The sequence below is a fragment of the Ochlerotatus camptorhynchus genome, unplaced genomic scaffold (genome assembly GCF_037179485.1).
Source record: "Ochlerotatus camptorhynchus isolate MF236.1 unplaced genomic scaffold, CSIRO-AGI_Acam_v1.1 ptg000432l, whole genome shotgun sequence".
In the NCBI taxonomy this organism is placed as follows: Eukaryota; Metazoa; Arthropoda; class Insecta; order Diptera; family Culicidae; genus Ochlerotatus; species Ochlerotatus camptorhynchus.
In genome coordinates, this window is record NW_027040918.1 from 1778726 (window position 1) to 1806435 (window position 27710).

The 27710-nt window shown below is 40.8% G+C and overlaps 1 protein-coding gene across 2 annotated transcripts in view; it reads left to right on the top strand.

Annotated features, from left to right (window-relative positions):
- The window catches only part of LOC135711355 (uncharacterized), a 679421-nt gene that overhangs the window by 625263 nt on the left and 26448 nt on the right, over nucleotides 1–27710 (top strand). The window lies entirely within an intron of this gene.

A 27710-nucleotide genomic window follows, 5' to 3' on the forward strand; every position in this document is an offset into this window, starting at 1 on the left:
TCTAGATGGCTGCAACATTTCAAGCACTTCTGAACACTATGCAAATGAAGTTCAGTTAAAATCATTAAGTAATTTGACATTCCTGTTACAATTCTCGCGCGACTATTCAAAAGGTCCTGAGTAACAAATGTAAACAAATCGAGTTAATCGATACAAACCATTCACGCTTAGATTATTTTACAGGAGTCAGGATTTTTAAATTGGGTTTATGAATTGCTGGAAAAGTCGGTAAGAGTTCAAATGACCGTTATCCGTAAGGAATCGATGAAATTGACCTATTTTATTGTCTATCATTGAATGGGGTCAACAGAACTAAATCTGCACAAGTTTGGGATGAAAATTATCATTATTGAATTTACTTTTACCGAACTGTTCCGCAATTCAAAACCCCCAGTAAAACCTTACTGACTGGATTAGTGTGTTGCTTTTCTACCTTTGTATGTGCTACAAAGGCACCCCTTCAATTTTACTTTAATTTACTTAAGATAATCAAAGGTCAAAAATTGTCCAATGTACAGTTTGAGATGATAGGTACTTGATTGTAACTTCGGACATTTGGACTTCCTAACATGATTGGTGCTCATTTCTGCCGGCGCGGCATGGAAAACCAATCTAGGGTTATATAAGTAAGGGTATCAGTCAGTTTTTTGGATCTTAGGTACTCTATTCTGAAATCTGTGAAAGGGAATTGTCATTGATTATGTCATTGAGAAAAATCATCCAATGTATCATGACTTGAGTAGTCAAAACGTCCTCTGTGTTTTTTTCTATTTTGTAGCATGAAATTCAAAGCTAAATAATTTTCAACGTTATTATTCACTGACTACGGTAAAAATAGTTTTGAAAAATGTATTGTTTCTAAACAATTAAAATAATAGTCTTTCGAACTTCAACATCGATTTTCATTGGACATTGGTCCTATTGAAAAATTACGCGAGATTTAAAGAAAGAAAATTTACTTTTTTGCAGATTTCCGGTGGCCACAAGAATTCAATCTTCTTCTTCTTCTTCTTCGCATTTCAAGCTTATTGCATATCGCATATTAGCTTATTGCGTGCTCTCAACTTAGTGTTCTAGATGCACTTCCACAGTTATTAATTAATTATATGATTTCAGTAGTAGCTATACTGAAGATCCGAGAGATGTCGCCCCTTCAGTGGTAGGTAAATCATTTTTGCAGTATGGAGAATATCAGAAAATCCACGATTTGTGACTAAACATGCTTTTACAGAAGGAAACAAATAAACGGATGTTTACCTTATCACCATAGTAATGTACTCGTGCAATTTTTGTGCATCTAAAACTGCCCATAAAGACGATAATGAATAAAAACTGAAAATTTCCTTGCATTTCCAAATGGTTTCCTACCATTCCCATACATTCGAAGTGACTGGCCCTCTGGATGTGGATGATGTCAAAAACAACAAAACATGATTAATTGAGAGCTTTCGATGCCTGTACCATTTTTGCATTGGTATAATTGTGTGGCAAGTCCAATCATACTCCTATGCCCAGGGAAGTCGAGAAATTTTCCAACCCGAAAAATTCCTAGACCGGACCGGGAATCAAACCCAGCCACCTCCAGCATGGTCTTGCTTTGTAGCTGCGCCTTTACCTAAGGGAGGCAATCTGGACTCAGATCAAATAAGAGTAGATTAGAATAGCCTTCATTTGCAACTAGTCGCATCAAGTTTAGTTAAGGTGATTCCTTGTAGAGTCCACAAATGAACGTCACGTACGCTACACATGCACTTCCACCATCGACAAACCGACATGAATGATCATACAAATTACAAAGAAATTTCATATCAAAGCGCAAAACTGACAACTGACGCGGAAAATATTTATCCTAGCAACGAACACGCGTACAAAATTTATGAGTTGGCTCGTGTCTAATCTATTTTGGACAAATTATTTTTATCTAGATGAAACATTTCTATGGTTTAGACTGATGGGATCGCTGCACATTTGAATCGGCCGTTATGGATTCTCAATCAAGAGTTAAGTTTAAGTTTCATGTCGGTTTGTCGGTGCTTCCACTTCAAATTTTCAATTACACAAATCTTGGAAATCGGTGCCCCACTTCACCTGAAGTTGCAACTTCATGTATGGCTGCAGTGCAGTAAACGTGGAGTAACAATTTGAATGTTGCACGTGTCGCAGGACTTGAAATTTGTGCTCTTAAAGTTTCGAAGTGGTTCCGGTAATAAGTATGTCACAGCGATTCACCTTAAGAATTGGAGTTTTGACAGGCAAAACAAAACAAATGCCACCTGTGCAGTCTTGTAAGCGGTCACGGTAGTCGACACAATTTCTTTGATAATCGACTGCTCTTGCCTCCGACACTTGCAAAAAGAGCTATCATAGTACAGTACCAAACTCAAATGTCATACGACAGGCTCTGTCATATCACACTGTCGCTCATTACATCGCTGATGTTGTGCTTGTGTGAATTCTGAAAATAGCAAGCAAAGCTGTCCTAGGAATAAAATTTCTGATCAGAAATGTTTTAATTTACACCAAATTGAGCAATTAGAACGAAATCACTCATGTCATATGATAGTTATTTGATTTTTTTTTTTGCTTGAATGTTATTCTACCAGTTGTTTTGTGTGAGAGAGACGACGGTAGAGCATAAGTATACGAATAAAAACAGACTGTCGGGCTCGACAACGAAGCGAGTGTAATAAAAAACGTCAACTGTTTCAACCCCAGCACCTGTGACTGTGATAATTTTTAGCATGTTTTTAAAGTACCTGTGAATATTGAGTTACGTTAGCAGTCTGTTGGTACTTTAGAATTCTGAATTGCCCTAGAATTCAGAATTTTAGGGTGATTCTGAAAATAGTTTACAGTGAAGTGTGAGGCGAATTCCTTGTGAAACCAAAGGAGAATTTCATGTTACTTCTGATTAGAGTTCCATATATCAACGTGGTCGTGCGGCGTCACCCAACGTTCATGCGTATTGTGAGGACCACAAAGTGAGGGTTTTTTTTTTAACTCTTTATTTGTTCCAAATTCAAACTAAATTACATTTCATTTTTAACCTAGGTGCTCCAGTTACTGCAGTAACGTACCAGCCTTAATTGTTATGATATATATCTAAGTGGTTTTTACATTGTTCATGTCTTGGCAATTCAGTATTTTAAACAGGTTTTTTTTAAAACCTGCCTGTCAGTATAACAATTGATATCTTAAAACTAAAAACTAAAACTATAACTAGTATAAAGGGAAATTATTAATTATTTTGTTGGACATTTGTGCTAAAGTCTCAACATTCGAAATTCTATGTACTTCGGTTGTACTGTACCAGGGAGGCAACTTCAAAATCATTTTCAGAATTTTGTTCTGAATCCTTTGAAGTGCTTTTTTCCTGGTAGTGCAACAACAAGACCATATTGGCACAGCGTAAAGCATGGCCGGTCTAAAAACTTGTTTAAATATTAGAAGTTTATTCGTCAGGCAAAGTTTGGATTTCCTGTTTATAAGAGGATACAAACATTTTATATATTTGTTACATTTGGCTTGAATGCCCTCAATGTGATCTTTAAAAGTTAATTTTTGGTCAAGAACTAATCCAAGATATTTCACTTGGTTTGACCAGGAAATTGGATCTCCGTTCATAGTGACTATGTGACTACTACTAGGTTTCAAAAAGGAAGCTCTGGGCTTATGTGGAAATATTATAAGTTGAGTTTTGGAAGCGTTGGGAGAAATCTTCCATTTTTGTAAATAAGAAGAGAAAATATCTAAACTTTTCTGCAGTCTGCTGCAAATAACACGAAGACTTCTTCCTTTAGCGGAAATGCCTGTGTCATCAGCGAACAAAGATTTGTGGCAACCCTGAGGCAAATCAGGGAGGTCCGAAGTGAAAATGTTATACAATATAGGCCCAAGAATGCTACCCTGAAGAACTCCTGCTCTAACAGCTAGTCGATTAGATTTGGAATTTTGATAATTTACCTGCAGAGTTCTGTCAGTTAAATAATTTTGAACTAATTTCATAATATAAAGTGGAAAATTAAACTTTTTCAATTTAGCAATCAAACCTTCATGCCAAACACTGTCGAATGCTTTTTCTATGTCTAGAAGAGCAACTCCAGTTGAGTGGCCTTCCGATTTGTTTGAACGAATTAAATTGGTAACTCTTAAGAGTTGATGAGTAGTTGAATGCCCATGGCGAAATCCAAACTGCTCATCTGCAAAAATTGAGTTCGTATTGATGTGAAGCATCATTCTATTCAAAATTATCTTTTCAAAAAGTTTACTTATTGAACAAAGCAAACTTATTGGGCGGTAGCTAGAAGCTTCAGCTGGATTTTTATCCGGCTTCAAAATTGGAACAACTTTTGCATTTTTCCATTTATCAGGAAAGTATGCCAAATCGAAACATCTGTTAAATAATTTTACCAAGAAAGACAAGGAGCTCTCTGGGAGTTTTTTGATGAGGATATAGAAAATTCTATCATCACCTGGAGCTTTCATATTTTGAAACTGTTTAGTTATAGACCTTACTTCGTCCAAATCAGTCCCCCAAGAATCATCAAAAATATTTTCCCGAGAGAAAATATTCAGAAAATCCCGAGCAACCTGATTCTCAATAGGACTAGTAAGACCCAAACTGAAATTATGGGAACTCTCGAATTGCTTAGCAAGTTTCTGAGCTTTTTCCAAATTTGTGATCAAAATTTGACCACCTTCTTTAAGCGCTGGAATAGGCTTTTGAGGTTTTTTCAAAATTTTTGTGAGTTTCCAAAAGGGTTTGGAACTCGGGTCTAATTTAGAAATATTATTTTCAAAAGTTTTGTTCCTCAGGGCAGAGAATCGCTTTTTAATTTGTTTTTGCAAATCCCGCCAGATAACCTTCATGGCAGGATCGCGTGTTCTTTGATATTGTCTCCTAGGGACATTTTTAAGACGGATCAAGAGCTGAAGATCGTCGTCTATTATAATTGAATCGAATTTAACCTCGCATTTTGGTACTGAGGCAGCTCTTGCTTCAACTATAGAAGTAGTCAGAGATTCAAGAGCATAATTAATTTCATCTTTGGTTTGCAAAGGAATGTTTGGATCGAAGTTATATTCCATAAATGTTCGATACTGCTCCCAATCAGCTCTATGGTAATTGAAAGTAGAGCTGTTGAGATTAGAAATTATTTCTTAGGATATTTCAAAAGTTACTGGAAGGTGATCAGAACCGAAGTCAGCATGGGTAACCAATTGGCTACAAAGATGACATGAATCAGTTAAGACCAAATCAATAGTGGAGGGATTTCTTGCAGAAGAAAAGCATGTTGGGCTGTTTGGATATTGAATAGTGCAATAACCTGCACAAAGTGAGAGTTCGATTACCGCTACAGGCGGTGTAACTTTTCACAACCTGAAAAATTTCCTACGGATGTGGTGTGTTGTCAGTTGTCTAGTGTTAAGTATGCAGTCTGTGGAACCTCTGGTTGAAGACGGTGTCAATTGTCTTTTAACAACTCTGATGACAATTGCTTGGAGGTTTTGTGAATAAAGTAGATCTGGCTATGGGCGCTGGAAGGTTAAAATTCAGGCAAATCAAAAACTCTTGGAACCTTTTGAAACTCCTAGAGATTCCGGTTGTCTGAGAGTATTTGCAAACTTCCAGTTTGAAAAGTTCCACCACTTAAGGACTCTTGATATCTTGGAGCTCTAGGACCTGCCACAAGTCTTAGAAGCCTCAAATGTTGAAACTTTTGCAGCTTGAACACTTGAGTCTAGAAAAATTACGAAAATGGGAAAACTTCTGAAATTAGGCTACCCAGAGCTTAAGCTGTGCTTAAATATATTAACGTCTCTTTAAACTGTTCCCCTGGTAGAGGACAATAAAGTTCATTCGAGACGGCATAAGGCATCAACCATTCCGAGCATCAATAACTCCCCGTTGTCGCTTAACCTCACACACCATTGTCTTTAGGACTTTCAAGACTACCCTCTTGTCAAAAAGAAGTGATGTGACTATACAAGTCATTTTCTTTCCAATGCCACTTCACCCAATTATTGTTATATTATGTCGTATAAGTCAACCACCCGCAAGAAATTGAGTACAGTCTGTTCTGTACCCCTGTCGTTGTACAATACTTCACGAATTGAACCAACGACACCCATTTCTTCCCTCAATTGTGCTCGAGCCGGGCACTCCACCAATAGATAATTTATATCTAACACCGCACCGCAAACCTGGCAGTAGGCCCCACTGCCGCTAAAACGAGGTCCATGAGTGAGCCGTGTATGACCAATCCTCAGCCGAGTCAGAACTTTCTGATCGCGAGTATTGGGTACATCTTTCCACTCTTGTGTAGTGTTCTACGGTTGTTATGCCAAGGTACATTCCATGCGTATCGCGAGGTCTGCTTCACCCACCGGGTAGCGTCACTATAGGGCACCGAAGTGACCTCTAGCTGAGCAAGACGACCCTAGTTAGCTAGTCTATCAGCAGCCTCATTCCCTGGAATACCTGCGTACCCAGGTACCCATATAAAGGTTATGTTAGCGTACCGCTGCACCCCCAACAATCACGGGTGTCCAACCTGCCCATGCACAAGGGCAGAAAGACAACTCGCTGAGTCAGAGAATACAACGGCCTGAGATCCGTTTGCTAGCCCACAAGCTTGCAGGAGAGCATAGGCCTAAGCTGAGAAGATACCACAGAGACCGGGTAACCGGCCGCAGCGGCTTATGGCCTCCCCAGACACCCCATAACCAACTTCCTCGTCGATCAAAGAACCATACGTAAATAGCATGGGCCTTCTCTCGTATGATGCAGCAACCTCCCTGAATGCAGCTTTCGCCACACCAGAGCTGGCCCCCACCCCACATATAGCTTTAACCCTCCAGTCGACTTTCGGGGCAGTAGCATCCCATGCCCGTTGCCACAGCCTAACTCACTGGGCTAACGTGGGAAAATCTACTCCCGTCAAGTCGCTCCACCATCTTCTCGCCCTAGCAACCGTGGGCCTGTCATTGAGGATGGGATCCCTTTCCAACAACCTCAGCGCCTTAGTGGCTAGACAACATTCACCAATAGGGAAGCTATTGGTGAAGACCTCAGCGCTCCACTACAAATTCTGTACGCCTCATTGTAGTGAGGTTCCAGAATCTTAAGCAGGGAGACACCACCCTTGCTCCACAGTTCCGCTCCGCAAAGGCTTGCCTAACAAATCAGAGTTTGTTTTCAATAGTCACACCAAGCAGTTTCATCTCGCACATATCCTTGACCGCATGCTCACCGATACTAACGAATGGCAGACAGTTTGGACTTCTCGGGGGAAATCACAAACCCAACACTATCTACCTAGTCAACGACAAAATGCACTGCATCCTGCATTTTATGCCTAACCACCCCAAGTAACCAAAAGTTCCGCATTCAACGATTAAAATCACTTTCAAGTTCCATAAAGTTCGAATAAAGTTCCGACAGAGCTTTCAAGTTCCATATAGTTCAAATAAAGTTCCGACAGAACTTTCAAGTTCCATAAAGTTCGAATAAAGTTCTGACAGAACTTTCAAGTTCCATATAGTTCAAATAAAGTTCCGACAGAACTTTCAAGTTCCATAAAGTTCGAATAAAGTTCCGACAGAACTTTCAAGCTCCATAAAGTTCAAATAAAGTTTCGACAGATCTTTCAAGTTCCATATAGTTCAAATAAAGTTTCGACAGAACTTTCAAGTTCCACAAAGTTCGAAAAAAGTTTCGACAGAACTTTCAAGTTCCATATAGTTCAAATAAAGTTCCGACAGAACTTTCAAGTGCCATAAAGTTCGAATAAAATCCCGACAGAACTTTCAAGTTCCATAAAGTTCAAATAAAGTGCCGACAGAACTTTCAAGTTCCATAAAGTTCGAATAAAGTCCCGACAGAACTTTCAAGTTCCATAAAGTTCAAATAAAGTTCTGACAAAACTCTCAAGCCACATGAAGCACAAGTCTTTATTAGTAACAAAATTTAATGTACATAATTATGAAATGATCAGTGACCCGAATAAATCACAATATATTTATGCAGTGCATTAACATTCTATCCAAACATAAAAAAAATTAAAATGTGATTTCCTGGATTCGAACCCGTGTTTTTGGCATGCGATCTACGAACACTAACCACTGCGCCTCAAATGTGTTGGAATACCATGCGGGCAAACATCAATTCAAAATTCATCAAGGTGTTGTTCTTCGCATTCAAGTCAGTCAGCTGGACTGAAAACTCCAACAGTAGGCGGGACATCAGCTCACTTTATTATATCTCAGATGACGCAGTGGTTCGTGCTGGAACTCTCACGCAGAAGGACTGGGTTTTAATTCTTCAAACAGCTCCAATTCTCCACTACTAATGCTGACTAATCTATACACATTAAAACCTGCCTTTAGAAATAACTTTCATAAAAATGAGAACTAAATATAGAATTGGTGTAGAGGACAAAAACCTTTTTTAATATTTTCTAAAAGTTCCGTTCAAGTTCCGCCAGAAGCTGCTTAGAATGCTCTTCAATTATGATACCGGAACTTTCAAGTTCTTATAACGGCTTAAACATGAGGCTGCTTGGAATTCTATAGACCAACAAACCAAGCTGCTTAAGCCACAAATAGCCTTTTATCAAAACTTTTGGTTACTTGGGACCCTACCGTATGTACCAAACACGATGAGGGTAATATCATCGGCGTACACAATAATGTGTACTTCCTTGGGAATGCGTTCAAACACTGAGTTCATCGCAATGATAAACAGTGTAACCGAGGTGACAGACCCTTGCGGGATGCCATTGTCCAGCAACTTCGGGCTAGAGGTTGCGCCAGCGTTCAAACTAAACATACATCCTTGGAAGTCCCACTTCTTGAGGGAAGTCAAGATAGGAAGCTTCCATGTCATATCATATACCTTGGACAAAATCGAGGGACACTACATCTACATGCAAAGCTTCCAACGAGGCATTGTCCAATAAATGATTGAGCTCAGAGAAGAACTTCTCCGATCCATAGCCACATCGAAATGCGTATTGCTGTGGGTGGATCCGTCCTTGCATCTCCAGCTCTGTTGACAGACGACGATTAACCATCCGTTCGAGTGTTTTCCCATGCAGCTCAGCTATCGGTCGATAACCATCCGTTTGGGTTCTATCCTTCCCAGGTTTGGGAATAGGTATAACCAACCCTTCTTTCCACTCATCAGGTATCTGGCCTGAAAGGAAAACCTACCCAGAGCGAGTCTTCGATAATGTTCAAAAATGATAATTATTCGTGATAGGGGCCGATCAACCTCAGAAACGATATTGTCTGTCAAAATTAACCACTCTCGGATAGCAGGGTTAATATACACATTTTTTTCTGGCACTCTTAACTACAAGCTAAATTTAACCCAACAATTTAGACATCGCCTAAATGGATGGTGTACCCATTCGTGCTCCGTAAATTATTTTCCATCACAATTCAGCGCCTCTTTTTCTTGCTATTGTGTTCAAACAATGAATGCCATTTGTTCTATAATCCGATTTTCACTGGGAAACTGATTTGCTCTAACAATATTCTCGCATTAATTAGATTCCACTTCCGCCAACCAGCAGCACTGTTCCATTGTGGTTGCTTTCAAAATATTTTTTCACCGTTCCACAGCAAATACAAATTGTGTTCCAAGGGAAAACCCGGCAACAAATCAATTTCCATGGTAACCAGCGCGAGTTGTTGAGTTGGTCGTTCAGGTCACAACACTTCCACCACTCACTCCGGACCTAGTATACTTTGAACCGGAAAACTCTGGAAACAAAATGAAATAGATTGGGAGGCGGCAACGGGGGTAAAAAATCAAACGAACACAATACCATCAATTATGAGGCGGGCAACAACAACAACAACAACTAAAATGACTTTGCAGAGTAGAGCAGAATAATAGGTAAAAGCGGCATTGTCACGTATCCTACCGGCGGCAGCAGCCAATCGCGAACGCGAACGGTGGTAGCCGAGCAGGACCAATTTTTCGCTTGCTCATTTTTCCTCTTCCCTTTCCGGTTCTCACCGGGTACCGGGATTTATTTTATGGGTTCCGCCACGGTCGTCGCCATCGTACTTCAGAGTGGAATACGAGGAATTCAATAAATTTCAAACTCAAGCACGATGACCTGCTGAGTGCCGTAGTAGGCATAGAAGCGCAGCAACAAGACACCGAGCGTGGAGCAGCGCCAACGCCCGGAAATGAATCTATATTCATTTTTCATAATTGTCCCTTTTTTCAGAATAATAGTTATATGGCTTCCTGTAGTCTTTGAAATTCTTATATTTGTGCATATACATTTGATCTTTCGTATTGCAATAACAATCGGGAGCCTTCCGTTCTGTGCTTTCGTACAATGTAGAAAGCTTTAAGTGAGTTTAAACTAAACTTTAAGCTTCAGGCTAAGAATCAGTTCAAAATACCGAAATCCCTCCTTTCATACCTAAATCATCCTATTCGGAACTACAATCTATTCTACACTCGCTCAGATGGAGCTCAGTTAATAGTTCACCTTTGTACTCGGATTTGCCATTCAACACAAAAGCTCCACCAACATTTTCGCAGCTAATTCTGTTGACTCCACAATGTGCAGCAAATTATACTCATCGCTCGTAACCTGCGGAAATTATTTACTAATCCAAAAGCCATTTTGATACGTTCATCATCACGCAAGCGTTTACTCATCTACCGGTGGTGGCCTGTCGAAAATCCCCTTTCATCCCATCGTCGTCGTCGTCGTCGTCGTCGTCGCATCCCATCGGACGTTAATTCCTTCTCAAATTAACGGTGCCACGTTCCGGTGCATTCGAATTGCGGTATTTTCCCATCAGCAGCACGGCTCCGACAGCGGCGGTTGTCGTCATCAGCCAGCGCCGCCATCCACATTGTCGGACTCATTATTTCCCATTAATGCCGCATATGCGCTCGTGTTTATACTCTGGCAGTTTAATCGGCTCCACACGGCCCGTTTTCAGTGCAGGACTATAGCGTCAATACTATTATATTATCAGCCACAATCTATATGCGACGGCGGCTGGTTTGCTGCTTGTTCGTCTTCCACATATCCCTAAGCTGCATTTAATATTATTTATTCAAATTTATGAAAGCACTCTCATGGTAATACCCCTTACTAAGTACGGTTTGTGTGCGGATGTGTGTGCACGTATTTCCATACGAATAAGTTGCGGAGCACGCGATGCACTCCAATCCTGGAAGTTGGAAAGAACCGGGAAGCAACAGTCCCAGCATTCAACATCCAGAGAGCTCACAAACGATTCCAGTCTCGGTATGCCTCACAATTGAGCAGCGGCTTGCCTTTTGAATATAGATGCGGAATCCAGCTTCCCAAGTGTATCCACAACAACAACAACAACAATGGTAAGACGCCTTATTTATCATATTCCTCCATTGTTTTGACATATTCGAGTAATTGAGGTGCATGTGTATGCAGTGGTGGTTGGATTTTGCGTCATCCCATTGTTCCACTGAACAGAGGCGCTTCTCGTATAACAACAAGCTGTCGCCAGGAGCGGTGGGGCATCAAGGTCTGTGTGCTTTGCAACTGCAGCTACTTGTTCAGCTCAGAAGTGCATTCCAGAAGCTCCCGCCCGGCCCAGAGATGGTATTAAAGCTCAACGAATAGATCTCTTTCCACGTGAAGAGGGATGCTTCGAAAGTGCGGCATGAACATGGAATTGGTCATTTGCTGCAGGTATAATCTTCTCCTATGATGCTAATCAAATTCACTTACTGTTAATTATGTCGAAGAATTAATACACATAATTGATGAGTGTAGTTGAATGTACCGGCCTCAATACTGGTAAAGTACCTAAGTTCGGTATTACGGGTTGAATATGCGGACTTATTTGAGTTGCTGTCAAACTCATCTGCCCATCATTCGTTGAATAAAGGTTTGGGCTCTTGAAACGATAGTTTAGAGTAGCCCTTGAAAATTAAAGCCCTTCAGTAAAAACGTCGACGACTGTCACCACACAAACTGTCCGAATCCGTACCAAAGCAAAGAAATGTATTTAAACCGCTCGATTGGGATGGGTTTTACCAGACATCCTTAAAGCAATTGAATATTGATTACACACCTATGAGAGTTTTACAGAAATTAAGTTTTTTTTTTTTTGTGGCGTGGGACTACGTCTTTCGGGAATGGTGCCAATCCAGGGAAATGCAACGAAAATTGGTTAGACTTTAAATGCTAATAATTTGGCGAATAATTAATGGATTTTGATGATTTGTACGTCGATTGATTCTTCAGTCTTATAAAATTTGTGTGGTATATCACACATAATAAATGTTAAATATTTAAATAGCTAAAAATAAGAATATATGAAAACATTAAAAATTCTCATACATTTTCTTTGACCACAAGGTGCTCATCCCTAACACAGCCATCAGAAAGTTGGTCCCTAACAACACAAGGCGAAGCCACATAATCGTTCAGCGTTGAACGTTGGACGGGTCGACGTCGAACTTGTTCGCTGCAGCGCACATTGGGGCCGTTCTGAAAAAAGACGGTCAAAAGTCTTTGTTGGAGATCAGTAAGCCATGAAGCGAGATCGGATAAAATTTTCATTCCCCTAACAACCATTGTTAATTGAAGATCAATAAAGAATTTGTTACCCCGTTAATTTGACTGTGTGTTTGATTCATCTACACAGTTTTATAAGAAACTGTGTCCAAGAGTTCAAGACCAAGCGTGTGAAGAAGATTCCGTTCCCGTCCTCAGGTGAGCGAACTATCGGCGTGAGTCCGAACCAGCCGCCTGAAACATTGGTCCTTCGAAAAACAACTTCCAGTTTATATGGAAGAACGCCTGCATCGGCCTAAACGTTGTAACGCAGGTACAGTCCCAAAAAACCTCGAAAACTTCTATTACCAAATTCCAAACCTAGAACGAAAAGACACAATGCAACGTACTCCGGTCAGACAAAATGTGTTATCTGAGGAGTCTCGTCGTGTCACTGATTCTGTTAGGAACGAGCAAAACGAAGCCGGTAATGTTAATTCGGCCCCACAATCATTAAGAAGTTGCGTTTCGGTTAGTGGCGCTAGCAAACGATCGCATAGAAGCAGGATGTCAGCAGCTAGCAAAGCGCAAAGTCAAATTAGAGCATTGGAACTTGTCGACGAACTTGAAGAAGAGGAACTGCGTGCCTCTTTAGAGCAGGATAAAATTCTGGCTGAACAGCGTTTGGAGGCTCTCAACATCCAGAAAGAGTTGGAGCTCAATAGAGAACAGAAAAAGGCAGAATTCATCAAGAAAAAACGCGAACGAGCAATTCAAATCAATGAGCTGCGATCCCGTTCGGGAGCCTCAAGTTGTAATTCTGTGCAACGTGTACAGGACTGGGTAAATGCAAACGAGTATCCAGTGCAAGATTCCGAGCACCGTACTGAAAATATTCAGCCCGAAGTAGCAGGTAACGGTATGAACGAAGTTCTCAGTCAAGCGTTCAAGGCTCTTCAAAGTCGACATGTAAGAGATTTACCGCCGTTTTCTGGAAACATTATGGACTGGCGAATTTTTGAAAACGAGTTCAAGACGTCCACCAGTGAGTGCAAGCTGACGGACAGACAGAATCTCAGGAGATTGAACATCGCATTGCAAGGTAAAGCTCCTAGAACTGTGGAGTCTCTGCTGTCTGCTCCAGAAAACGTTGGCCTGATAATGAAGATGCTGAAATCAAATTTTGGACGCCCCGATTGGGTGGTGGCTAACAGAATGGAACTGCTCAGAAACCTGGATTCTGTCAAGGACGGTAATATTGAATCTTTCCGTTCATTCTTCAACACTGTTATCGGAACTGTGGTAGCGCTGAAAAATGTCAAGACCGAAATGTATCTGATGAACCCTGAACTAATCTCCCATTTGGCCGACAAGCTACCTGTTTTTAGCAAGCAAATGTGGGTGCGGCACAAGGCTTTGTTGCTAAAAGAGAACAAGATGGCCGATTTCGAAGCATTTTCGCGTTGGTTGGAGGATGAAATGGAAAACCAATTGGCAAGTATCAATCCCCATTTCTTTGGCAAACAGGATCGCAAGGATCAGCAATTCGTGCCGGTCACAAGATCAAAGCCACCTGTTCTGAACGTCAGCACTCGTGAAACAAACCAGAGAGGAAATTGTCCTTTATGCAACTCGAACGATCATTTCAGCCTGGCAAAGTGGGAGCAGTTTGCTAAACTTTCCGTAGAGCAACGTCGATCTGCTGTGAGATCCTGCAACGTATGTTATGTGTGTTTGAAGCAAGACCATTCCCGTCGTGACTGCCGATCTGATAGAACCTGTTCGGTGTGTGACAAGAATCACCATGAATTGGTACATTCGGATAAGGAATACAAGAAACCAGTACGCAAGTTCGAGAAGAAAACTACCGAAGATCTTTGCCATGTAAACGGTAGAAGCGTGAACACTCTTCTTCGTGTCGGAAAAGTTAGAATTCGTAGCAACGGTGCAGTCCAGGACGTATTTGCTCTGTTCGACGAAGGATCTTCTCTGTCCATGATCGATGCGGAACTTGCTGAACAAATGGAACTACGTGGTCCAATATCTCCTGTAACGTACCGCTGGACGAATGGAATTTCGCATAAGGATGATGAGTCAATGCTACTGTCTCTCCATATTGCTGGACCAAACGAACAAGCTAAGTGGTATGAAATGGACAACGTACGGACTATCAGCAACATCAACCTACCACGAGTAAGCATCGATATTGAAAGGATTAAAAGATTGTATCCACTTCTGGATGAAGACAAACTGATCGCCATACAGAATGCTGCTCCGAAAATGCTGATCGGTTCCAACAACGCTGGTCTAATAGTCCCTTTGAAAACTGTGCAGTATTCAACAAGAGGTTTGCAATTGACGCGCTGTCATCTTGGTTGGACAATCCATGGTGAAATCGAACCTGCAACAGTGGATATTGCTGACCAATTTCACGTTTTCCTCTGCAGCAACGATCAGGACCTGGAACTGACAGAGCTGATAAAGGAGATTTACAAGGTTGAAGATTTTGGCATCCAACAGCAGGGTCCAAAGATGTCTGAAGAAGACGAGAGAGCTTTGGATATCATGAACCGGACACTGAAACGTTGTGGAGATCGGTTTGAGGTTGGTCAAGTGTATAAATACAACAACTTCACGTTCCCAGACAGCAAGCCTCAAGCACTTCGTCGTCTGGCTATTATGGAAAAGAAGATGGACGCTGACCCGAAGTTTGCCGAGCAGTATTGTCAGAAGATCGATGATTACGTTGCAAAGGGCTATGCAAGGAAGCTGAAACCTGAAGAGCTAGGTGAAACACCCAATACTTGGTATCTGCCGCATTTTAGCGTTGTGAGTGCTAACAAATTTCGATTGGTAATGGACGCCAAAGCCAAGTCTCATCGTTTCTCCTTAAATGATTTGTTGCTGAAAGGACCAGATTTCGTTCCATCTTTGACTGGAGTACTGATGAGAGGTAGGCAGAAAAAGGTCGCTTTCATGGCAGACATCAAAGAAATGTTTCACCAAGTGCTTATTCGATGGCTGGATCAAAACTCTCAGCGTTTCTTCTGGCGTGGCATGGACCGTACTTCAGCTCCTGCAGTATACGTGAAGGCGGCTATGATTTTCGGTGCTGTGTCATCTCCTTCGATTGCACAGTTTATAAAGAATTTCAATGCGAAGGAACTAGAAGAGCGTTTTCCTGGAGTAGAACGTGCAATAGTCAGACAGCACTATGTTGATGACTATTTTGATTCAACTGACACCGAAAAAGAAGCAATTGAACTAGCAAAGAATGTTATCGAGGCACACAAACAAGGCGGATTCAAACTGGTAAAATTTGTCTCCAACTCCAATGCAGTGCTGGAATCTCTTGATCCATCAATGAGAGCTGAACCGAGTGCGAATGTTCGTGTCCTCGGTCAACAATGGCATCTTGGTACCGATGAACTCGTTTTCCCCTTGGACTTTCCGAAGCTTGATATAGCTTTCCGTTCCGGAGTTGATATTCCTACCAAGCGGCAGTTACTACAATTTATGATGGGTATCTTTGATCCATTAAATGTACTTGGTCCAATCACAATCCATTTGAAGATATTGTTGCAAGATTTGTGGCGCCTGCAAGTTGACTGGGATGATAAAATACCTGATGGTCTGATTGCGAAATGGACTGCATGGCTTGAAGAAACTTCGAAGCTGACGGAGGTTCGAGTGCCAAGGTATTATTTTCCTGATGTTCCGTCATTTCACAGTGTTGAACTCCATGCTTTTTCGGACGCAAGTGACAAAGCCTTTGCTAGCGTGATATACATGGTGCACCGATATTTGGACAAAAAACATGTTGCTTTAGTTGTGGCCAAGTCACGAGTGACACCTCTCAAATCGCAAACTGTTCCCAGGCTAGAGTTGCAAGGATGCGTTCTGTCTAGTCAGATGATGATGGTGGTACAAGAAGAACTAGAAGTAGAAGTAATATCAACTTTCTTCTGGACTGACTCCAAAATTTGTCTGGCTTGGCTATGTACGAAGGAAAAACTGAACGCTTACGTGGGATCCCGAGTAGGAAAAATCAAAGAAAATGGACACAACACTAGAGTGTGGAATTGGATACCATCGCATTTGAACGTTGCTGACCTCGCTACAAAATCCTCTAAGTTCGCAAACATCGCTAAATGGCTGAGTGGTCCAGAGTTTTTGAAGCACAATCAAAGTGAATGGCCAAACCAAGAATGTGTCACGATGTCATCAAACGAATCCGTGAACTATCATGTGGAAATCGAAGCTGAAGAAGAATTGGTCTGTCATCATGTTTGTGAAGAAGATGTTATGGATATGCCTGACATTAGCAGATTTTTAGATTACAACCGTTTGATAAGATCAACAGCCTATTATCTGAAGATGAGAAAAATTCTTGGCATCCAAAAAAGGAACAAACTGAAGAAATTTTCGATCAACGTGCAGGATATGGATGAAGCAAGAAACCTGTGGTATAAAATAGTACAGAAAGAAGCGTTCCATAATGAAATCAACAGCTTAAGGACGACTAGCATTGTGAAAAAGTCAAGCCGATTGTTAGCCCGTTCTGGTTATATGGTATAGAATATATGGTAAAAACTGCTGTATCAAATAGCTGTATAAATTTTGTTCCCAAGGGTTCCCGAAGCTAATTTTTTCTACACGTATGCTCAAAGTTATAAAAAACTCAATGACGCTTAGTGTCATTTCACAAACATTCACATTTTTATAATTTATTCTCTAAAATTGATGATTTTTTCCTTCAAAATCACAGCACAGCAAACCAGAGTCAATAAATGTTGTTGACGTCTTGAGTAAAGTTATGTATTTTGATAATATCTAAAACTTTCTCCAATATAGTGAACCGGTCAAACTTGATTAAAATATGATTTAACTTAAAAAACCACTTTTAAGGTACTCCTGAAAGAAAAATCATTGTATCTCATTAGTTTGAAGTTATAGAAATTTGGTGTCTTCGGCAAAGTTTCATGAAATGATTAGATATACAACTTTGTTGAAGACGTCATATGTTATATGTTAAAAAGTTAGTTTTTTCTAAGTGTAATACACCCTTAATATTAAACCCGGTGTTTGTTTCAATAGCAGCGGATCGCCATTCTCAGCAACTTCTCCGAAGAAACCTACCCTCGAAAACGTCAAAAATGATGAGAAAAGACTTTTGACCGTCTTTTTTCAGAACGGCCCCACTGTGCAGCGTGGACATCGTAGCATTTTTTTCTATTCATTCACCCACATCAGCTTTATACTGAAAAAAGGAGGGGCACAGAATGATAATCCAAATGCTTAAGTAATCAAAACGTAGAAAGTTTTACTGGAGGTCATTCTCTGCTTGAACGTCAAGCAGTACAGTTCGGTTTTTGCTCGAATAGGTACGCTACTCTTCCCACCGATGTTGGAAATACCATCTCAGCCACGGTGAAGCGGTCTAAGAAGTAGAAGAATAATCAGGGTCAGTCCGAACGTCAGCGTCATTGGTGATTTCGGCGACGCCGGCGACAACGAAACTGCTGCCAGCCCGAGAGCCGCAAAAATTAAGCTTCCTCCACTGGTGGTGAAGCAAGTGCCACTCAACACGCTGATTGGTGATCTCTCATCTTTAGGCGTTGCAGCTGAGTTTAAGCTCGGCAGGATCGGCACCAAGGTGATGCTCCGAACGAAAGCGGAATACGAGGTGGCCGTGAAATATCTGAAGGATTCCAAGGCGGAATTCTTCACGCATGACATCCCCGGTGAGAAGCCCTTCAAGGTAGTCATCAGGGGTCTACCAAACTTCGACCCCAAGATGGTCAAAGCTGAAATCAAAAACCGGTAGCCCCAATCGCTGTCTTCCGAATGACAAGGAGAAACGAAAACGTGAAGACGTACCTGGATTGTCTTTTCCTGGTGCACTGCGCTCACGAACACACCACATCTGACTGCCCTGCGGATGGAGCCGTGGCGTTGAAATGCGCCAACTGTGGTGATGACTTCAAACGCATCCGAAAGCAGGCGTCAAGCAACAATCAACTAGGACGCAAGAAAGACAAAACCCCAGCATTCAGGACGAAGGATTTCTCGCCTCTTCGAGCTCCCCAACAAAGGCAAGCAAATTCGCGGGTGCAACCCACCGCCCCTCAAGAAGCTTCCGGTGATTCCCCTGGATTCTGGAGACAACCACTAACGCTAAACAACAAGCCCGATCTGTTCTCAGCAGATGAACTGATGGAAATCTTCGTCAACATGACCGATGCTCTTCGTAAGTGCCGCAATAAACCCGAGCAGATTTAAGTCCTCGGTAAGTTCATCATCCAGTATGGCGTCTAAACCGCTAACTATCGTCACCTGGAATGCTTGCTCTGTAAGACCAAAAGAGATTGAGCTTGTCGACTTCCTCCGAAAGCACAGCATCGACGTGGGCCTTCTAACCGAGACCCATCTAAAGTCCGGCAACAGCTTCTGGTTGCCTGACCACAACATTGTTTGGCTTGATCGCATCAGCTCCAGGCGGGGGGTGGTGTTGCGGTCGTCGTCAAGAAAGGAATAAAATACCACACTCTGTCCCATATCCACACCTCTATCATCGAGGCCCTTGGTGTGGACGTGGAGTCGTCAACTGGATACGTCCAGTTCATCGCCATCTACTGCCCTCGACAGTGTGCCGCCAGCAGTGGACTAGCGGCTAAATTCAAGAAAGACCTGTCCACCATCACCCGTCACGGTTCCCGCTTCGTAGTAGGAGGAGATGTAAACGCTCGCCATGAGGCCTGGCGGAACTGCCAGCAGAACCAGAACGGTCGTCTGCTGTTTGACCACTCACAGGATGGGCTGTACTCCGTTTGGTTTTCGGATGAGCCAACATTTATCTTACCGGCGAGCAACCCATCGACGCTAGAGCTTTTCCTGACAAATATCGGCTTGTCCACGCCGGTAGCCTTTAACGAACTCAGCTCCGACCACCAACCGGTGGTGGCTGAACTGGGCTGCAACGTGCAACGTCCGACGAGTTCCTGTGACTGGTAAATTTATTGCAATTGATTCCCACACCCAACTCTTGATTCGCCTGAGAAATGTTCGTAGACGCCAGTTCCAAAGAACCGGAGATGTAGCGAGAAAACGTGAAATGGCCGATGTGAACAAGGAGATTGCTTCCAGAATGGTCTCACTCCGGAACGAAAGTTTCGGGCGGCTCGTCCAGAATCTGGACGACCACTCTAGACCATTCTGGAAAGTTGCCAAGGTCCTAAAGACGCACCCCAAACCCATTCCACCTCTTAAAGATGAATATATTGACGATCGCAACAGATGCTTCGAACTGCACTACGTTCCAAGTATCTGGAAGACAGCTATCCGCAAACCTGGGAAGGACCCAACGCTAGCTTCAAGCTACAGACCAATCAGCGTTGAGCAAATTGTTCGAGAAACTCATTATCAATCGTTTTCTCAAGTTTGTCGAGGAAAACAACATTCTCCTACCGGAACAGTTCGGGTTCAGGAAGGGTCACTCCACAAATCATCAGCTAGTATGAGTGATGAATAACATCCGAAGTAACAAGGCTGTATCCAAGTCCACAGCCATGGCATTGTTAGACGTTTGACAATGTCTGGCACAATGGGCTTGTATACTAGCTTTTTAACTTTAACTTTCCTTTGCATCTTGTTAAAATCACCCGTAACTACCTCCAGCATAGGTCGTTCAGGGTATTGTTGAATGGCTGCTTTTCAAACACGTTCTCCATCCCAGCAGGTGTTCCGCAAGAAAGTCTGTTGGGCCCTTTGCTTTACAGCATCTACACTTCAGACATTCCTCCCCTCGAAGACGGTTGCGTGTTCTTCCTATTCGCAGATGGTACCGCAATAGCCGTCAAAGGAAGGATGCCTCGCGAAATAACAAACAAGCTACAACAATGCCTATGCCACCACGTGGAAAATCAAAATCAATGCCTCAAAAACTCAAGCAATCCTGTTCCTCCACAGGCAATCCCCTCAAACTAAAACCGGCTCCATCTTGCACTGTAATCATGGATGGCACAAGGGTTGAGTGGTCCGCCGAAGTAACCTATCTCGGGATGTTGTTTGACGAAAAGCTCCTATTTCGCTCGCATGAGGAGAAAACCGTAGTCAAGTGTTCCGCCTTGGTTAGGTGTCTGTATCCGCTGAGTTGCCGTAGATCCCGCCTCTCAAGGGTGAACAAACTGGCTGTCTACAAACAAATTATAGCACCTGCGATCTTATACGCAGCTCCGGTGTGGGAATCATGTGTACAAACTCACAGGAACAAAATCCAGGTCGCTCAAAACAGAGTGCTTAGGATGATCCTTGACCGTCCATTTGACACAAGAATTTTTGACCTCCACCAAGAGGCGAACGTTCCAAAATTAGATTTCAAAATTGATGACATTAAGACTAGGTTTGTGCAGAAGACCGTGAGATTTTAACCTTGAACACTCAACTAGGTCTGTTTCAACCGACGCGACTAATGTATGGTGTTTCGTCGGCTCCCGCAATTTTCCAACGTGAAATTTCGCAAATATTGAGCAACATTCCAGGAGTATCAGTATTTCTGGATGACATCAAGATTACCGGTCCTGACGATGAGACACACCTGCGACGACTGGAGATGGTCTTGGAGCGATTGAGTAAATACGATTTACGTTTAAATGTGTCCAAGTGTGAATTATTTTCTGATTGTATTGAATATTGTGGTTTTGTAATCAACCGGGACGGAATCCATAAGATGAAAGCGAAGATGGACGCTATTCAAGAAATGCCACGGCCTTGTAATCGTGAACAAGTGAGAGCTTTTGTTGGTTTTATCAACTATTACGGACGCTTTATGAACAATCTGAGTACGCGGATTTATCCTATCAATAACCTGCTGAAGGAAAGTGTTCCGTTCAAGTGGAATGAAGAATGTGAGAAGGCGTTTTTATGGATCAAGAAAGAGTACATTACGACCCTAAGTTACCGCTAGTACTAGCGACGGATGCCTCGCCATACGGAGTCGGTGCGGTGCTTAGCCATCTTTATCCGGATGGGACTGAAAAACCAATCCAGTATGCATCTCAGACCCTCAACAAGTCACAACAAAATTATATAATGGTGGACAAAGAAGCTTATGCTATTGTTTTTGGGGTGAAGAAGTTTTACCAATATCTATACGGTCGTAAGTTTATCCTGGTCACGGACAATAAAACAGTAGCTCAGATCCAGGACTTCCAACTCTTAGTGCTTTACGGATGCAGCACTATGCAGTGTTTCTCGAATCTTTTATCTATGATATTCGATATCGCCCGTCGAAGGAGAACGCAAATGCTGACGGAATGTCAAGATTGCCTATCCAGGATGCTGGGAACCGAGACAGAATCGAAGAAGTGAATCTAGTGGAGATAAACCAAATCGAAACACTACCAGTCACCGCTAGTGAATTAGCTGAGTTTACCAAGGACGATCAAAATGTGAGGAATCGGCTGCAAAGCCTTAAGGTTGGACGGAAAGTAGATGGAAGTGATAGATTTGGGGTGGATCAAAGTGAGTTCTACATACAGAGTGGATGCTTACTGAAAGGAATACGGGTCTACATTCCTTCAAAGCTCCATAAACGAGTTCTGAACGAGCTTCATACGGGACATTTCAGTGTAACAAGGATGAAATCTTTGGCACGTTCGTATTGCTGGTGGGAGTCTATCGATAGAGATATCGAGGATCTGTCGAGGAACTGTAGTGAATGTGCAGGAGTTCGCAAGAATCCATCCAAGGTGGCTTTACATTGCTGGGAGAGACCATCTGAGCCTTTTCAGCGCATCCATGTCGATTTTGCCGGACCGTTTCTAGGGCTCAACTTTATCGTTATAGTGGACGCATTCACAAAATGGCCAGAAATCAAAATCATTCCAGACATGACTACAGATACAACTATTGATCGGCTGCGTGAGTACTTCGTGACGTATGGAATTCCATCGATCATCGTCACTGATCGTGGAGTCCAATTAACTTCGGAACAGTTTCAAGCGCTCATGAATGGGAGCGTCATACCATCCAGCTACAAATGGATTGGCTGAACGTTTTGTTCAGACTTTCAAAGACAAGTTGAAGGCTTTGAAATGCGACAGGAAGGATGTACAGTTTGAACTTCACAAAATCCTAATGGCATATCGGCGTACCGTTCACCAGGTGACTGGGAAATCACCTTCAATGCTTGTGTTTGGCAGGCAAATTAAATTGAGAATTGACCTTATCATTCCTGCAGGCGAAACTGAAATTTTTTTTTTCGAGGGAGGAAAAAGCCGTCCGAAGCTTTGCGATTGGTGAAAGGATTTCAGCACGAGACTTTCTTGGATCGTCAAAATGGCAATTCGGAATAGTAAGTGAACGATTGGGAAAGCTACATTACATGATCGAGCTGGATGATGGCCGTCTATGGAAGCGACATGTGGACCAACTTCGGGCAGGCCCTGCCAAGCGTAGCGATGATCAGGATTCGTGTTCAGATAATGAACAGCTGGATCAAAACCGAAGACGGTTGGAAGCGATGGCTCGTTTTTCAAAACCGTTAGATCCAGAGTCGCAAGAAGAACCCCTTGTTGAAACGGAAACCCTATCGTCATCCAACGCAAACTCACCAGGTCCAAGTCGTTTTATCGAGACACCTCTCAGTGAAACAAATGTTAGTGCCAACTCTGAAGTTGTTACTAAGCCAAATCTAAACAGAACCGTAACTCCTCGTCGATCCACAAGAGTTAGAAGAGTCCCTGTTAGACTAGACCTCTGAACGGCCAGTGTAACTAACATTACTAACCTCTGTTTATATGTTGAAGGACAGTCAGTTAGGGAACAAGTCTATTAAGGGAGGGAGAGTTGCTGGGTTTAACCCTAATTCGAATAAACATTGTTGAGCATATATATCGTTCCCCCAAACGTCATTACCTGTCACGATACAAAACGATCAAATAATAAACCTTCACTTATGTTATACTCAATGAACGAGATACACGCGTTTCTATTCGTCTTCACAAACAATCCGGAAGTTTTGCAATTACGCTGTGGATACAGCAAGTAGTTATAGGTTAGTTGTAGTTGTAAATAGTAGTTACAAGTAGTCTCCTTTTCGAATTAAAAAAACCAATCCTACTAAGGTGGTCATACTCTAAAACAGGCCTGATAGGACTAAGAACTGTAAATAATAATAATAATTTCAAATGTACTAAAGTTGAAAAGACGCATCTGTGTCACTTGATAATTCATACATGTAAACCAAACAAATACAAGAAATATAGATCATTTAAAGTAAAAAAAAAGTTTTACTGCAGGTTTCGTTTGGCTGCCGAGTGATAAAAGAGATCCTTCAGCTCCAACGGCTGATTCATGCCGGGGACGTCAAACGTAATTGTTTGTAGTGATGTACGGGGCTCGATGGCCTAGTGGCAACTTTTTCTGCAAATTGAGCAGAAGTTCAAGGGTCTTATCCCTACCTTCTTAACATAACTGAGTTACGATAGGATCGCATAATTTTCCGGGTTAAACCTATCTCTAGTAGGGATGGGACGAATTACTTGCGCTTTACTCGAGGCTCGAGGGTTTACGTTTTCCAAGATTTGATCAGCGAAGGAGCTTGGAAATGGGATTGCATTGTGATGTTGAAGCTGATGATCAAGATATCATGTTGAAATTGTCAAAGTTGAGGGCAAAGTTTATTTTAAGGGTTATGTCAAAGCTGATGGCGATGTTGAAGTTGTTGCGACAATGTGGAAGTGTTTACAAAAAGTTGATGTTCTACGATTTTGGTCCATTGCAAAGTGTCCATTGTTTCCAATATCGCAAAACATATAATTTTTGATAATAGAAAGCTTATGTTCAAAAATCTTATAAATGTACATTTTTGATACTGTAGTTTCTAACAGTATTAAATCAATTTTACAAAAAATTGCGTTTGTATTTTTTGCAGAAACGACAATTCAGTTTCCTGCAAATATCGAATTAGCCATTTTGTTTTAAATTAAATAAGATTCAAAATGGCTTAATTACAGCACAAACTTGATGAATTGCGGAGCCGTAAAATCTTAAATTCATTCCTTTTTCACTATTTGTTGTGGGTTTGCTCATAGGCTTCCATATTAAAACAATAAACTTTTTATTGTAACTCCATTCGTATGCAATAGTTTCGAAAGCAGCCTTCATTCTTCCTAAGCTTGACTGAGCAATAATTAGTAATTGCTAAGCCCAAAAATCCCTATTTGAGCATTTCTAGCTCAAATCGTTAAAAAAAATGTCAATTTTGTCTCGACCCCTTCTGATTTGAATGAAACATTGCTCACGTGTTCGCTGCTACTAATGGTTGCATTTTTCATTTAAATATGATTTTTTCCTCCAGAGTAACTTTTCAAAAGGGCGTATAAAAAAATTGATTATTTTTTTTTCAAAAAATCATAACTTGAAAACTATTGATCTGATCAAAACGGCATATGAGAAGAAGTTTTAGGTAGTTAAATTATCTTTGTGGAAAAAATACACTGAAAGAAAAAACTTGGTAAATTAGTATTCAAAAAACGTAAAACGATGATTATCTCAAAACACCCCCCCTTCGATCTTCATAATTTTTTTTTTCAAGAAAATTGATGGAATATCCTTAAATTTCGTGAAAAGTGTATGCTGGTAACTTTCTTAAAAAGAAAGCTATAATTTTTTAAATTTTTGTTGATTTTTACAAGTTGATGAAAATGCATATTTTTTTATAAAATAATAATTTATTTGGATTCTACGCATAATTTTCGATAACTTTGCATATACAAACTTTTTTCCTAAGTCCAGCCGTTCTCAAGTTAATGCGAATTAAAAAAAATATAATTATAACAATTTTCAACATATTAGGCCATTTTCAAATGTTCGTCGAGATGTCCAGCAACGAGATTTTATTTCATGATTGTATATTAAAAACCAAACAATTCATTCTCAGATATGGTAGCTGTCAGACTTACCCGTTTCTATCTAGAGGCAGCGGAAGAGAAGCACGTTGATGTGGTCAAATGAAAGATTTGTTGAGATAAGAAACAGTATATATTTATTATTTTATTTTACAACTCATATTATTTGAATACATTGAATAATTTGGGTGTATCGTTTGAATTAGATAATATTTTTACTGCAATTTTGTTGTTTGAAACTGGAATATAGCAATGATATTTTCGAGTTCCAGGAATTGGTTTCACTTTCTTAAAGATTGGATCAAATTCCCTGACAGCCTTTTTGTATTCTTCCGTAGAAACATAACAAAATGACATTTTTGTTTGAAGATCTTCTTTACGACTATTTGCCCAGTCGTACAGTTGTTTAGGGTTCGTTATAGGGTGCTCGTGTTGCTTAGCTAAACTTGCTCTGGTTGCCATTCTCTTAAGGGTACCGTCAATCGCATCACAAGGACCTTTGCCGTGTGAAGTTGCAAAAAATGCTATTCCATTTCTACATTATGCTTATCTTTAAATCCACAAAGGCTAGCAAATTTTTTTATGTTTTTGTATTGTGATGCTGCTCTATCTAACATAAAAATACACTTTTGGACTGTTATTTGCGACTTTAAAAATTCTAATAATTTTGAGATAAACAACTGAACTGCTACTGTGTCATGCTTTGAAATTGATTTAGGTAGAGGTTTACAACACCTGAAATTGTTATCCATCGTAAAAAACTACTTGCTTTTTAACTTGAAACGCTAAGAGAGATGAACTGAATGGAACAGGTGGCACTTGACTTAAATGATCTTTATTTCTTGTATTGTGTGGTTTACATGTATACCTTATCAAGTGACACAGATGCGTCTTTTCAGCTTTAGTTCCTTTTCAATTAAAATTATTATTAATTACAGTTCCTAGTCCTATCAGGCCTGTTTTAAGAATGACCACCTTGGTGGGATTGGTTTGTTTAAAATTTGAAAAAAGGAGACTGTGGTCACGACACTTATAACTACTATTTACAACTACAACTAACCTACAACTACTATATACACCTAATCTACTATATACAAATTGCTTATCAAAACATGTTCTGATAAATTACATTTTTGTGCAAATTTAGTCTTAATTTCGTTAATTCGGGAATCTATTTTGGCAATGCCTGCCTCTTCATGTAAATTTGTTATTCTAGTGTCGAAAGGACGATCAAGAACCATCCTCAGCACTCTATTCTGAGTGATTTGGATTTTGTTCCTGTGAGTGCACATGATTCCCACAGGGGAGCTGCATAGAGGATCGCAGGTGCTATGATTTGTTTGTAGACAGCCAGTTTGTTCACCCTTGAGAGGCGGGATCTGCGACAAATCAGCGGATACAGAACAGGTGAAGAACGTCCCAATATATATATATGTAGCAGAATAATTACAATATTGACATTATACCTATCTTCATTAGGTACAATTGATTATAGCAAACTTTTTTAAGTGTGAGTGTAAGAAGCCTCCACGGGGTGCCTTTTTATGTAGTTGTGATATCGCGGGATGAGCTCTTAAGGCACAATATGGTATACGTCAGAGAAGTACCTAGAGAATTTATCTCAATTACAGGTTTAATAACATATTTGTTTACCTGTTTATGTTTTGAGCCTCTGTTATGACATACACAATTCTATCCAGGCATACAACTAATAGAGGACAGAAAAAAGGCACATCAGTGGGTTTGTTGATTATTTGGGTATATTTGAGAGTATTTACTTATAAACTTTTCCGCTGCGTCTAAATAGAAACGGGTAAGTCTGACAGCTACCATATTTGAGAATGAATTGTTTGTTTTTTAATATACATTCATGGAAAAACATCTCGTTGCTGGACATCACGACTAACATTTGAAAATGGCCCAAAATGTAGAAAATTATTATAATTATTTTTTTTAAATTGCATTAACTTGAGAACGGCTGGACTTAGGAAAAAAGTTTTCATATGCAAAGTTTTTGAAAATTATGCGTAGAATCCAAATAAATTACTATTTTACTAAAAAATATGCAATTTCACCAACTTGTAAAAACCAACAAAAATTTAAAAAATTATAGATTTTTTTTTAAGAAAGTTACCAGCATACACTTTTCACCAAATATTAGGACATTTTTTCAGTTTTCTTAAAAAAAAAAATTATAAAGATCGAAGGGGGGGTGTTTTGAGATAATCATCGTTTTACGTTTTTTGAATACTAATTTACCAAGTTTTTTCTTTCA